We start from the raw sequence: 14,678 nt of genomic DNA on the forward strand, positions 1-14,678 counted from the left end.
GTATATGTCGGCCAAGAAGCCTGATTGTCAACCAGAGAGCACAAGCAAGTATGTTTTTTTCTGTACAACATGCTTTTTCATGATCTTAGTTATTAAAAAACTAATTAGAAACACTAATGAAAATGTTTATGTATGCCATGTGTTTACAGTATGTACAAAATGAATACTGGAAGATATACAGTATATTATAAAGTATTTGTAAATGTCAAATCTCATTATCAATCCAGTATCAGTTGGGCTGTAATACCTTTCCTATTAAGGAGTAGTTTAGAGTTATAAGAGTAACTCAAAATTATAATCATTAAGTTTTTCATAAAATCCAACCCCATTTTTGATACTATTTATGGTTGGCTGTTTTTCAGCAATAGCTATTCAATGTATTCCCATTCAGGAAATAATTCTTTATTTAGTAGATTTTATTGGTAGCGGTGGAGTCTGCTATTCTCTCGCTGGATTCAAATTGCCTACTTAAGCTTTACTGTTTGCTCTGTATACACAGTATCAGAGTTGTGGTAAGTTACTGCTAATGCGACTGAACAGCCTACTGCAGTTCACATTAAAAGTGTTCAACTGGTGAGACACAGGGTGGCTTTTAATGTGAATAAGCCACATGAAACAGAATGTTTGTCATTGTGATTAGCGCTGACCAATGGTTCATCAAAAATGCACTGTAAATAGATACACTAGTTGCTCTTCTGTTGTATAAAAAAGTGTTTGCTGTAGTATCAAACGGCACTTGTTACCACCATGGGGGTCGCCAAATCAACCAGTGTAACTTCTCACCTTGCTGGAGTGGTGTACAGATGTACTCCATGGGTGTGGTTCACATTGTGTGAGAAGTGAGGTATACCTTTGAGAGGTTGCCAGGCAACAACACAGGGCCGACATACACAGACAACCATTCACACTTCCAGCGATTTGGAGCCTCCACCTGAGCACTCAGAGGACACATGCAGGGAGAATGTGTAAACTGCACATAGAAGGGTCCTGGCCACTGGATATGAACCCATGGATCTCCTTTCTTTGAGGTGCCAGTGTTAACCACTAAGCCACCATGCCACCCTGTATGACTGTGTAACTGTATAGATTGTGCAATCAACTAGACAAGAGACAGCTTTTGAACGTGTACTTCATTTAGATCTACAGTGAGTGAACAGTCCTGCAGGATTTGGATGGATAAACAGCCACAACTCTTGTTTCCAGAGAGAAGGAGAATGTTGATGATGTTTGACAGCAGCACAGACATCCTGCCACAAATCTCCCTCAGGAGGGATAACCACAAGATGTGGAAGTCCACTACCGCTCCCCAAATCCCCATCAACACTTCCTTTATCCCTTCCTCCATCTTTTTTTTATATCCTTCTTGTTTTTCTCTCCTTTCTCCCACCATTGAATCTCTTTCTATCTCTGTCTTCCACTATTCCCGTCTCCATCACCATACCTTCTCTTCCCACCACTCTCATTTTGGACTCCCTCTCTTGGGAGGCTGCAGACACCATTTAAATTGGATGTAACTGCTGTGGCTTATACAACACTAACAAAAAGTGTGTGTGCGTATGTGTGTGAGTGTGTGTTGGTGTGTTCCTTTATCCAAACTCATTATCTGAGCAATGTGCTATGATTTCCAAAAAAAGGTTTGACAGCCACTGCGAAACATCATCTACCATACATTACTCTACAGTTTGGTCTGCTTTGCTACCCCAGCAAAGGAAGCAATCACTGAAAACTTCACAGCTCACTTTGAGCTGTTTGGCCCATTTTCTGTCTGCCTCTGCCATCTTTCTGTTCCTGCTTTCTTATTGTCTTTCTCTTTGTGCTTCGATCTTTGCAGTTTTCGGCCTGTCCTACACCACAGAGACTGATAATACTGAAAAACATATTATACCATTTGATGAGCAGATCAGCCTTTGTCAGTTTATCCACCTGCTGCAGCACAGAGCTGATATGATTCGGCACAATGTGGTTTGTTTACCTTTATGTAATAGTTTGGGCTATTTGGAAGCTGCCACTCTGAATACCAATCTCCTCTGTAGTGTTGCAGTGCTGCTGCCTCTGCACAGGTATTTAACGCTCCTGGATGTGTTCCAGACTTAGATATATGGCTGAAGGCTTAAATAGATGTCAGAAAGGTCTGTACTTGCACTTTCTATGGGGAGAATTCAATATGGTGTAACTTTATTTGGTGTGAAAGGAGAGGTGAGGTGAAGTGGGCTGAGTATATAAATGGACTGAAATGCACTGAATGTGCAAAATATTTGGGACATGATATTGAGTTGCAGCCCCTTTTGGGCAATTTAAAAATCTAATTCAAAGTCGCCTGCTTCTCTTTTGTGATAAGTATAGATTTCACAAGGGAAATTTTACCTGAATCCTTACCTAAATCTTTCTTCATTTTTATATTTGACTCCAGAATGTTTGCTACAGTATATCTGAGATTTTCAAACTTGCGACAAATTCTAATCACCTGGGGCGACACGGCAATTAAATATTGAATTCTAAATGTAGGAAGCCAGACAGACTGGGAGCAAAGGGAGGGTGGGTGTAAGGGTTTGTGTGTGTGTGTGTGTGTATGTGTGTGTAAAAACTCTGGGACAATACAGTGGATATTTGTTTGCATTTTTGAGTGCCACAGATAGGGGGGTCGGGGTGGGGAAGAGATTCCACGGCGCATTAAGTCCGTCTGAATGGGTTTTCACTCTGTCAGAGCACGCTGCGCTCCAGTTTTCATAACAGTGTTGAATCACCATTTCCATTTCTCTAATTCTTTCCATCTTTTGTTGCAGGCAGCAGACTTGGCATCTATTGTACGTTGGTTGTGCCAGAGAAAGCTCTCTCTGTGTGTGTGTGTGTGTGTGTGTGTGTGTGTGTGTGTGTGTGTGTGTGTGTGTGTGTGTGTGTGTGTGTGTGTGGGAGAGCTTCAACTGGCTAATCCATAAGCCATAATGGAAGGCTGTAGCTTTTAATGCCATATCAAGTGGAAGTGTCAGTGCACGTTTCTCTCTTGCTGTATCCATTTTCTAACCTATCAGACGTGAGATCAGAAGTTAGATGGAGACCCTGACAGGACTTTTCATGGATCGATTTAAAAAAGAAAAAGCATTATTTTTCAGATTGACAGTCATGTATTTTTTTCTTTTGTCATGCATTTTGTGAGGCCTCAGAGTCAGAAAATTATGCATAAAGAACTATGTTAATTTAAGAACAGAAAAATGAAATGAGTGTTTTGAGGATTTTCTGCAACAGCAGCAATAAGCTTCTTATTAATCTGCGAGCCCTTGAATCTGAATGTTTTATGATTGAAGATGGAGCAAGAGACAATAGGTCATGAAGTCAAAAGCTGATGTACCTGTATTAAATCTGTTCCATAGTTGGAAGATTGGATCTGCAGTCTACAGAGAGTAATTTTTACACTAAAGGGAATCATGCAAGAAACTTTTTCACTTCACAACCATCAAATCCAGCCTTTGAGGCACTTTTACTAGTTTCCATTATGCCTTGGCTGAATTATTTTTGAGGAAAATCAATTCTATCAAGGTGAGCTTTGGAAGAGGTGCTTTAGTATTAACATTCATAAGAATATCAATCAGCCAGCCACTCTGAGTGGGTGAAAGACGAAGGAACACAATTTCTGATGGTTTTTCTTTCTCTCCAGAGGGGATTTAATTCTGGTTGTTTGTCCTCACTGAAATCCTGTAAGACCCCCTGCTCCCCCAACCCCACTATCCCTTGATCCCATTAGCAGTGAACTCATGGGAGACTCCTGATCAACCATGCAAGGTCATGGAGTCATTGACAAAAGACATCAGTTAAAGTGTTCGATTCTTGGCAGCAAAGGTCCAGTAGCCTTTAGATGAGTGAAGTTGGAGCCTCATTTGTATGCATATAATGCAAACTTAAAGAAACTGTTTGACATTTTGGTAAATATATAGTTTATTCTTGCTGACAGTTAGATGAAGATTGATATCACTTTAGTGTTTGTACGATAAATGTTAAGCCACAGCCAGGAGACGATTAGCTTAGCAGCAAGATTTAGCACAGGGGGAAACAGCTAGCCCCCTGTTGAAAATGAAAGATGATAAGTATTACTTTTACATTTATATATTAACAATGTTCATTTACATAATTTACATAATTTACAACTTTGGCATGAATGTAGTCATTAGCCCCTAACACTGTGCATGTGCGAACATAAGCCTTCACATCTGTTACCTCCCTCCCTCTTAACTGTGTGTGTGAGGAGTAGCTACCATCATTGATAAAGAAGCCAGATCCTCCTGCAAATGACTTCCATGTTACGTCATCTGTCAGTATCAATTAACCTCCAGCCACTAAGTCTGAGGTCTGAAGCCAAGCTCTGCTGGAGCCAAAAGCTGCAGACAGTGAAGATAATTGGGGGAAGTGTTGCTGAAAGGCTAGAAAAGTAGACTTAGTGCAGGTGTGAATCCTGTGTCATATGGAAAAATCAATGCAGCAAATATGATAGATGTTGATAAAAAGCTTCATTCCATGCTCCATGTGATCATTAACCAATGCTCAGTGACAAGCCCTCTCTACCTCTCTAGAAGTAGGTTTTAGTTGTGCCTTTTATTTGGCCTGTAGATTCATACAGTTTAACAGGAGGTTGTACTTAGTCAAAGTGTGCTTTGAGCTAAATGCTATCATCAGAATGCTTATATACTCACAATAACAGTGCTAACATGCTGATGTATGGCATTTACTGTGTTAGCATTTGCTAATTAGCACTAAACACAGAGGACAGCTGAGGCTGATGGGAATGTCATCAGTTTTGAAGCCATTTGGTCATAAAACAAAAATATTGGACAAATTCAAATTTTGAGCCAATGATGGCACTAGATGCAAAATCAGGAGATGACCAAAGTGATTACAATTCATCCTGAGGGGGGGTGCTGTGTGTCCGTACCAAATGTCATAATGTCATCAATCAATAGTTGTTGAGACATTTCACTAAAAACCACAAATGTAAAACTAATGGTGGTGCTAGAGGCAAAGTCACAGAAACACTAAATCAGTAGGATTCATCATCTGGGAACAATTATGTTTATAAAAAATATTGTGCCAATCCAAGTAGATGTTGAGACATTAGGATTCATCCTCTAAGGACCATGTACAAACTTTTATAGCAATCTGTCAAGTACTTGTTGAGATATTTCAGTCTGGACCAAAGTGGTGGATGGACTCTCTAAAGTGATCTCTGACTCTGTAGCTGATGTAAAAGCAGGTTTCAGGTGAGAAACCACGATAGTGTTTTTAGCTGTATAATGTCTCCACCACCAGCAGCATCACTTACTACCTGTGTTCCTATGGAAACAGAGAACGTCCTCCGAGGCACTTCAAAATAGTTTTTATCTGTTAGCTCTGTAAGTGATATGTTTTTGCAGCAGAACCCCTGCTGACAGATCTGGATCTGAAATGTCTATCATTAAACGACAAGTGTTTCTTAGCTATGAAACTAATAAAAATATAAACTTTTCAGTTTTTACCAGGATGTGCAGGTTAAAGACATCAATTTAGCTGAATTTTATGATGAGAGGGACAAATATACCCTCTAGTTCGATCAAATTTACAGTAAATGTTATCATTGCTCTACATTTAGTTTGTAAGGTTTATTGAGATTTTTGAAATATATAATTTTGTTTTCTCTATCCACTCACATGTCCACGACCTGGGAAGCACAGATAATTATGTTGTCTGGTATCACAGTATCACCAATGGATAATCTCTGGATAAGTGCTCTCACATAGCCAGCCAAACTGTACAGCCAGGTCCCATATGGTCCCCTTCCCATCCTTCCATATCATCTTCACCCCAGCCCCTGTTCCCAGCAGGTGATCAGACACACGAGCAGCATGTTTGGGGCCAAGGGATGCATTGTCTATAGGGGTGACATCAGGGAAAACAATCAGAAGTACTTAACATACAGTATGCACAGGAATTGCTCTCCTTTCCCCAAATTTAAAATAAGGGTATCTGGGCCTAGGATTCTTATGGTGCAAAAAATGTTCTGCTGTTATTGGAAGAATGTAGGTGGCAGTGAAAACGCTTTAATTTAATAATAACATTGACAAAGAAATGATTTAATGTGGATTGTCAGGCTGATACCGGATCTGCTTAATGAGGTCAGTATCAGCCTTTATACCAAATCGGATGGTTGCATTCCTACTTTTTTCCAAGTAATTAGTAAATTTGTCAGCACAAGCTTATGAAAAATGAGCTGGTACAGTATTATCAGCCTCTCTAAATATCAGGGTAAAGATGAGTTTCTCATCATCAAACCCTGATGAAGTTTATTCTCTTCAGTTGTATAAACTAGCAGAAGAGACCGTTTTTTCAGGATGGGAAGTATTCTTTCCTCATCTCTAAGCTATAATAATATCAAGACCTGAAACATCAGTGTACTCCAATAGAAGCAAACTGCTTGATTTTGAAGGTTGCAATCTCAAATGCTGTTTTTATAAAGTAACAATTTCGGTGTCATATTACAAACGTCACCATATTGCGTGTTGTTGTGTGTTGCGTGCCGTAGTTGCAGCACAGGCAGGTGTTGGTCCAGTGCACCCTGACAGAGAAAACTGAATCAAGTTCATGCCTCGTCTGGGTTTGCGCTGTGCATCGTTCTGTTCCTGTTTGTCTTAACCTGCCCTCTCGCCTCTATTTCATCTTTTTCAAATACTCTTTATGTTAGAACAGAGTCTAGATTTTCTGTCAGACCAGCAGGGGCTGCCTGGATGTTTCTGCCTGGTCGCTTTCCAGGTGCCTACCAGACTGTGACCAAGGCTCAGGCTTAGGAGTAGAGGCTGTGTGTGTGTGTGTGTGTAGAGGGCGTGTGTGTGTGTGTGTGTGTGTGTGTGTGGAGGGGTAGGGGTGGGGGTGGGGGGGGGGGGGGGGGGGGGGGGCGGGCAGGCAGGCTCCTTCAAGCCGTCAGAGCTCCATCTGGACCGTGGGGTGCTGTCATTTAGGAGTGCAGGGCCCGAGCGGAGGAGCAAATTGCTTTTTAATCGATCATATTCCCAGTAAAAGCCACTCCCAGCAGCCACTTGCCTACTTTCCATTCTATTTATGGAAGCTGCTTGCCCCCCTGACTAGTGTGAGTGTGTGTGTGAGGGGAAGAGAGAGAGGGAAAGAGAGACAGTAGGGGGTGTGTATTGTTGACCACTTCAAGTCAATAGAAACAGAATAATGTTTCCACTCCTTCTTAAGTCTACAGTAGGCCTGTGTGCGGATGTATTTTTGCTCATTAAAATCAGAGCACTACAAGGACCTTAAACTCATGTGGTTACAGATGATATGAAGGCTGATAGCAAACTGTTTTGACATCAAGCTGTTGCTTTATATCTGCAAAAGGCAGTGATTCCAGGGCAATGAAACATGAGCATCAGAGACTGCTTCAGTGACAACAAAAAGAAAACCCTCTACACCATTAAACACCGCAGGACTACAGTCAAATATGTCATCTGCTTTTATAGAAGCCCAACAATGCTGTAATGTGATCATTTTCCAGGCTCCAGTTTCTTGCATCTATTTTGAGTCTGATGCCCAATGTCAACTCTCACAGTAACAGGCGCTACTGTGCAGTGTGCACTGGTGAAAAAATTATGACTCAGCCCAATGCTGCCGCTGATTGTTGGATCAGTTTTTTAAGATGCTGTTGTTTATAACTAATCTGCCCCTTGGGGATCTTGAAAAGGAAGTTTAAGTCTGTATTTGCTTGCTCTGTAGAACCTTTTTTTTCGTTTGTTATTTTCATAAAGCATTGATCACCCCCTTTGTGAAAACAAAACAGAAAAAAGCTCTAGCTGTAATGGTGTCACATAAAAGATCCTGCAGAATGAGCAATACCAGGAATGCACTGTCAGTTTTCCTTTGCAGGCCTCTCAGGAATCGTAAATGTCGTCATATTCCATACAAGACAGGTTTTTGAGATTTGCTGAAAATTTGTTTTTGAGTATGCTCCTCTTTCTCTGCAGTTCGCCAGAAAATGCATGACTATTTAATATGACTTTGTAGCAAAGGACCTAAATGAGACACAGTTAGATCAGTCAAAGAATCCCTCTCATGATTACTTGGATACTCTGCTATCTTTTCCTTTGATGTTGTGGATGCCTGCAACATCTGGATTCTCTGAGTGTGGCCCGGTTGCATGGAGCTCAGCTAGCACAGTTAATGGAGAGGTAGGTAGAAACACTTAAAGAGCTCAGAGTGAGGACAGAGAGAGAGAGGGAGGGAGGAAGGGATGGAGAGATATGTCAGGTACTCAGCTGGAGGTCCTGTATTCTCTCTGTCAGTATCTTGTCGTGGTCTCGCCCCCTGACCAAACAGGACATGAGCCTCACCACCCCATGCCGCCACACCGACTCTGCTGCTGCTGTCCTCATGTGGCACTCATAGCTTTTATTCAGACAACTTTATCACTCCTCCTCTCTGTTCAGGGTATGTGTTATGCCTCAAAGGTTCTCCAGAATCCTCACTATATTCAGACTAGCAGCAGACTGATAAAGTCAGTCTTAAATGATCTGATAGCAGCCAGTCAATACTGTCAACCTCAGATATGCTGGAGCTTATTCTTTGACCACAGCAAATCAATATGTTGATGTTACTATTAATGATACATGTCTGGAGGGGCTTTACTCAGCAGCTTCAGTCAGTCTGTAAAACGTGCAGTGAAACCTGCCTCACCCTGATTTAAGCCATTGGGAGATATTTTTTTTATAAAAATATATCCAATACCAAAACAAAATTAGTGTCATCCTTCAAAATCTACTTTTTGAAGTTTGCTTTTTTTTTTTTTTTTACGAGGAATGGAAAATATAGTCCGCTTAGAGATACCTTGCAGTTCCAATTCATTCCAAAAGAAACAGGTTTTCTAGTTTTCTCTGTTAAAGAAAAGTGTCCAAACTTGGCCTTTCTTACGTTTAGTACGATTCTAACACTCATATTAAAATACACACATTATTGTTCACTTATTGGGCACAAGCTTGTTCGTTGGTGCAAATTCCTATTGTAGTTTGCTAATTGGCTCCTTAGTTCAACTGAGATTTGGTAAAGGTTAATAATAGATACATTTCATTTATGTAAAGCACTTTTCAAGATTACATGACAAATGAAAGCATGGAGTAGTGCAGGGCGTAAAATCAAGTAATTAAATGGTGGTGGGTTATTACCGGTACTTTAAAGAATCCCTCTTCACATACTTTAAGATATAGAAATACTCAGCTTTGAATAATAATTTGTGTCTAATTTGGTTTTTCCACCAAAAAATTCAATTACCTACATCTCCCCCTCCCTCAGTGAAAAATCCAGAATCTATGAGTATGCAAATATGTACAAAAATATTATGTCAATTCTCAGTGTATCTGCAGATTTCAAGTTCCCACATCACATGTGTGTAAGTTGCATACTGGACCATGATTGGCTCCACACTTGTTGTGATGTTACAAATCATGCTTGTAGACAAGCCTTAAACTCAAATTTAAATTTAAATGATTAAAACAGTTATCCATTGGTCCTGGGTGAATCATCTTATGAAATATCGATTGAGTCTTAAACATAACTGACATCCATTTACATATCACCATGGACAGAGAACTACAGTTGTACTGCTGCATTGTATTAATAGTACTGACTGATAGGTATTTCAGTTTTCATTGTTTATACAGTGTATGGCGCCACACCAGTTGCCATATGTAATATGTAATCTATGATTACATATTACATATGTAATCATAGATTGTAATAAGTACGATCAACAAAGACAGCATATGAAGGAAGAACTCAGGAAGGCTGCAGTTCAGGAACTCAGTATAAAAACTTTAATGAACCTGCCAAGTGGGTCGAGCAGTAGAATTTTCTTTGAGTTAATCAGACAGGATTAATGGGTAGAATTAAATCTTGGTCCATACTCCAAAGCAGAAGGTGGCAGTAATGCACCTAACACACTGGTTACCAACTGCTGTTAAAAAACAAAAAAAATGATTTGTCAGTTCTGTTCAGTTTTGTTCTGTTAGTTTAAGCTTTAGTTGATTCATTGTTTAGTTGACCTCACTTTGAGTCTGGGTTTTGGTAGCTACTTTTTCTAGTTCTTATGTTGGGATTTATTTGCAACTTTTGTCATTTGTTATCAATTTTTCAACTTTATTAAAACCTTTGTCCTTGGGCCATTTCTGCTTGGTTCATGACACAGTGGTTGCCTTGTACTTGTAGGTTGTTGGAAGTCACATTAATTTCTCAATGCACATGGTGAAATGGAGGCCCACAGGGATTTTAGACTACATGGCAAATGGCAGAAATGTAAACTTTAAATCAGATTTTGCTTCAGTTATACCACCTTTACAAGACAAGTCCATTGCATTATCATGACAAGGTACATTAATAAAGCTTGTATCTTCCTCAGTGTAAATGTTGTATTTACTCCTAGAAGGCTTACACATCTTTCTCTGTTTTTCAGGTGGAGCAGCTCAAGTATTGTGGCTCTGGTCTGATAAATGTCAACCTGCCCTGATATTTGTATGGGTCTTTCTCCTCAACCAAAGGTGAGTTCATCCTCTTTTCAAACAGGTTTGTTGGAGTATACTGTTTCCAGTAAATTTACATTACAGTAAGTCCAACAGTGGGGTTCATTCATAGGTGAATTTCAAAACATTTGAGATGTAGTTGACTATCTGAATAGCTGACATCTCTTTTGGAACAATGGAGCTCAGTTTGTCATTGAGAATAAAGTGAATAAGTTAGTTATTTGTGCTGCTACGTCCCCATTTACAGCCATAAAACAGTGTGTTTTTAAAGCAGACATAATCTTTGCTGTTATATCATATTTTGTTTTTTTTTACAAAGATCTAAGTAACTGCTGTATTTGCCCAAGATTTTGTCAGCTACTTTCTTTGGTTTACTGCTACTTTCTTTCTTTACTTTGGTTCTTAAAAATATTCTCCAAAAAAGTACAAAAGTACTGATGTACTGATGCCACCTGACAAACAATTCAGGCCTTGATGTTGGTTGCCCAGGAGCCTTAAACTGAAGTTGAACCTATTTGTGGAAGCTTGGTTTCCAAAAAAAAGAACAAAAACGGCCAGCCTTCTCTTTGGTGACTTAGACAAGAGGACTCTCTTTAGCCCTTGATTTACTAGAGCGCAGAGTTGTTCCTTTTTGCTGCTGAGCTTAATCTTGTTTCTGGCAGCTAAAACCGGTCATTTGCGTAGTTTGGCTGACAAAAAAGTAGATCCCAACTCCAGGTCATGTTTTGTTTCTGTCGCGGTCTTGTACTTTTTTGTTTAATGGGACTGAGCTACTGCGCTGGCTGTTCTTGTGGGAGCAGTACATCACCAGAGCTGAGTTACAACCTGGCCTCGGATGAGATATCAGCTTTAAGTCTTGACATGAGGGGAAGATTTAAAGACTTGCAAAAAAATTTTGCACAAAATGTGAAGGCAGCCAGGCTCTGACATGTGGTTACTGAAAGCACAGGGATGGGAGATTAACCCACCTCCACCACCTCCCTTGGGCTGTGACTCTCCCTCGGTCAGTTCCAACTCCACTATCCCCCTGAGAGGCACGGCTGCTGGGACAAAACCACACTGTGATTCCTCACTATCATCTGCTGCTTCACTGCCTGTTAACATTTTATTGTATGCAGCTAAAAGCACAAATGTTGTTAGTTTGTTTTTTATGAAATCATATTTCATTTTCTACCTCTCTGAAGACCTAAAAATTCTTCCTTTATGATTCATCAAGGTGGGAATAAGTGGCCATCTGTGGACCGATTGTTTACAGCAGATTGGCTTAAATTGGCTTTTGATTCAATTATTTATCAAAGCAATTTTTTTATTCCTTGCAGGAGACCTGTTAAGAATTTTTATTATAAGATATTAGCCATAAATGTACTGTAAAGCATAAGCAAAATAAGGCCGTCATTGCAGAGCATATTTATAAGAATATGACCATATAAGTTATTATCAGTAGTCTGGTTGTGGTTGGCATGCATCAAACTTTGTGCGTGTGTGTTTGTGTTTCAGCCTTGACAATTGTAGCTATTGCATTGAAGAGTTAGTGTTACAGTAACAGTCCATCAGCTGTGTGACTTTATATCTGTGCCTTGATGTCTTTCAGAGCACACACAGAGTAAACACACCTGTCACCTGCCCAGCATGGTGCTGTTAAGCCGTAAACACAGCGGCTACACCTTATTTTTATACAGTCTATGGGCTACAGCATGGCAATGCTAGCCATGCTAACAAGCTGCTAGCCGTGACGTCGAAGATGACACACTAGGAAAGAAACCAGAAAGGCAAACTCGTCTACTGGCAATTTTACCCACATTAAAAAAAGCTGCATATACACATTAATTTTGGTATGAAAAGTGTATTACAGTTGCATTGCAATAGAACGACCTTTAACCTCTTGCTCTCTGTGTCACTAGCAGCCAACACACAGCTGTTCTTTGCATTTGAGCGTTGTATGTGTGATCATAGCTGAAAGGAATCTTACCCAGGGAGATTTTTCTCTTTAAATACCATGTTCAGGGTGAGCTTTCTCAATAAAACTTCAGCAGCTGCCCTTCAGTTAAATATAATGTGCACATCAGCCTTCACTATACCTGCAGAAAATTTCATGGTGCAACAAGTTCAGCTTGTAACCCTCACTGAGTAAATGCTAGTCAGAGAAGGTTAAGTGTACTGACATAAGGACAGTGTAGTCATCCATCCAGGAGCCCCTCCTCTCAAATCAAGGTCATTTTATTCTTAAATCCTTAGCCTTCCAAAATGGCATCAGTTTAATTAACTCTCTGGAGCTTCACTAAGAAAGGCCATTTCAATAGTGCGGGAATGCATATTAATCTTCTGACAAGGGACCAATTATAGTTGACTGTCACTGTGTGTGCAAGCATTGTGTGGACTACTATGACTTCTCCAAGTGCAAGCTCAGTCATTTAAACTCTCATGTTCTCAGGTTTTATGTAATTGAACTTCAGAATAGGGCTGGGCGATATGGACAAAATCAAACATCACAATATTTTTGACCAAATACCTAGATATCAATATTGCAGCAACATTGTAGGAATGACTATTGGTGCTTTCACAAAATATTTAGACAATGAGATTTTTGATAAATAATCATCAGTAATGTGGATATAATGACTAAGTGGGTAAAGGTAAATAATAGAACAGCTAGAACAGTCTGGTAAGTTCAGAAAATTACATCACTTTACTGTAATGCAGATCATAATATTTAAGATATGATGAAATCCATGACATGACTCTCTAAAGTGGCTTAAGCTAGGAGATCCTCATCGCACCACTACCACATGCTAAGTGAGGGTCACACGACAGATGGAGACAGCCAAACATGTCAGTAACTACTCGCTAGTTTGTCTATTTATCCTGCAGTACAAGGTAATTAGTGAAGAAGTGTACAACACAACTGCCCCTGAAAAATAAGTAAAACTTTTTACAGCAAAGGAAAAATGCAGTATAAAGCTTCCTTCTCTTGCATTTCTCTACCTTGAACCTTTATTTAGTTTTGACAAACTGTGGTTTTAAGAATGCAAAAATATTCAAATGTTAAAAACAAGAAATATGAGAAAAACAAACTAAAGAACTGTAGCAAACCAACCTCCCTCCAAAATTAGTGTTATATACATTTATTTACAGTACATACCACATTTAAGGATCCCTTCCAAATAACAATTTTTTTTGTTTAAATATTACAGCTTTAGAATCACATTCATTCCTTTAATGTGTGGGTCTGTCAACCAGTAAAAGACTTCCACTGGCTCTGTTCAAAATGTCTGTCTTAACAAATATCAGATAATAAAAAGGGCACAGCACACTATTGTGATAGACAGCAAACAACATTTTCTTTCATTTTCTCTATTCCTGCTGAAATGTGTCCATTGTAACATTTTTAATAAAGCATACAAAAAGGCAGCAGCGGTCAGCCAGCAGAAAACATGATAGCAGATTAGCTCACTAATGATAATGCTGTCTCGGTCTCCCCCAACGTTCCTGTAACCCTTTCTTTCCAGGTCATAATGGTCTGTTAAGAGCTATTATTGGTCAAGGAAAGCAAATGTAAAGGGGTTTGCACTCTTGAATCCAGGCTTTTCAAGATGTAGCACTAGGTACAGTACATATAGGCAAGATAAATAGTGCCAGGAAAAAATGCCCACAGACTGATGCAGAAATTAACCAATTTATTACATGTTCAAAAGTGACAGCACAACAGACCATGTAATTATAGAGACTTAAATATGTTACAGAATCTCTTCTTTGGTGTAAAATTAGGACGGTAGACATGACAATTTGAAATGGTAGAATTTACTTCATGTGAATTCTTGTTCTGATGTTCAGACCACATTTGATATATGTAAAAGTTGTATATATGCAGACATTTTCAGCAGAAAATGGTGACACTAGGCTGGGGTGTCCCATGCTTATACTACTTTGGAGAAAAGTGATAACTAAATGGCATATATTATAGCAAAATAACTTGGCCCAGCTCTGTCCTGCTCTTCAGCTGCATGGAAATGAAAATTGTTCCAAAAACTTTTGAAGTTACTTTTCCTGACAGTGGTGTTGAATGTGTAGAGGAGGACTTTTAATAAGGCACACTCAGCCAGGAGACACACAGAGTGTCTCTAAGGGCCAACAGGCCTATAGCCATGGACT

General features: G+C 39.6%; 1 protein-coding gene across 1 annotated transcript in view; it reads left to right on the forward strand.

Annotated features, from left to right (window-relative positions):
- Window positions 1–14,678, forward strand: part of arvcfb (ARVCF delta catenin family member b) — a 238,434-nt gene that overhangs the window by 38,937 nt on the left and 184,819 nt on the right. Inside the window, exon 2 of the mRNA XM_042422420.1 lies at window positions 10,463–10,547. The gene's annotated coding sequence lies outside the window, so the exon portion shown is untranslated. The remainder of the gene's footprint in view (window positions 1–10,462; window positions 10,548–14,678) is intronic.

Source organism: Thunnus maccoyii, chromosome 9, assembly GCF_910596095.1.
Source record: "Thunnus maccoyii chromosome 9, fThuMac1.1, whole genome shotgun sequence".
In the NCBI taxonomy this organism is placed as follows: Eukaryota; Metazoa; Chordata; class Actinopteri; order Scombriformes; family Scombridae; genus Thunnus; species Thunnus maccoyii.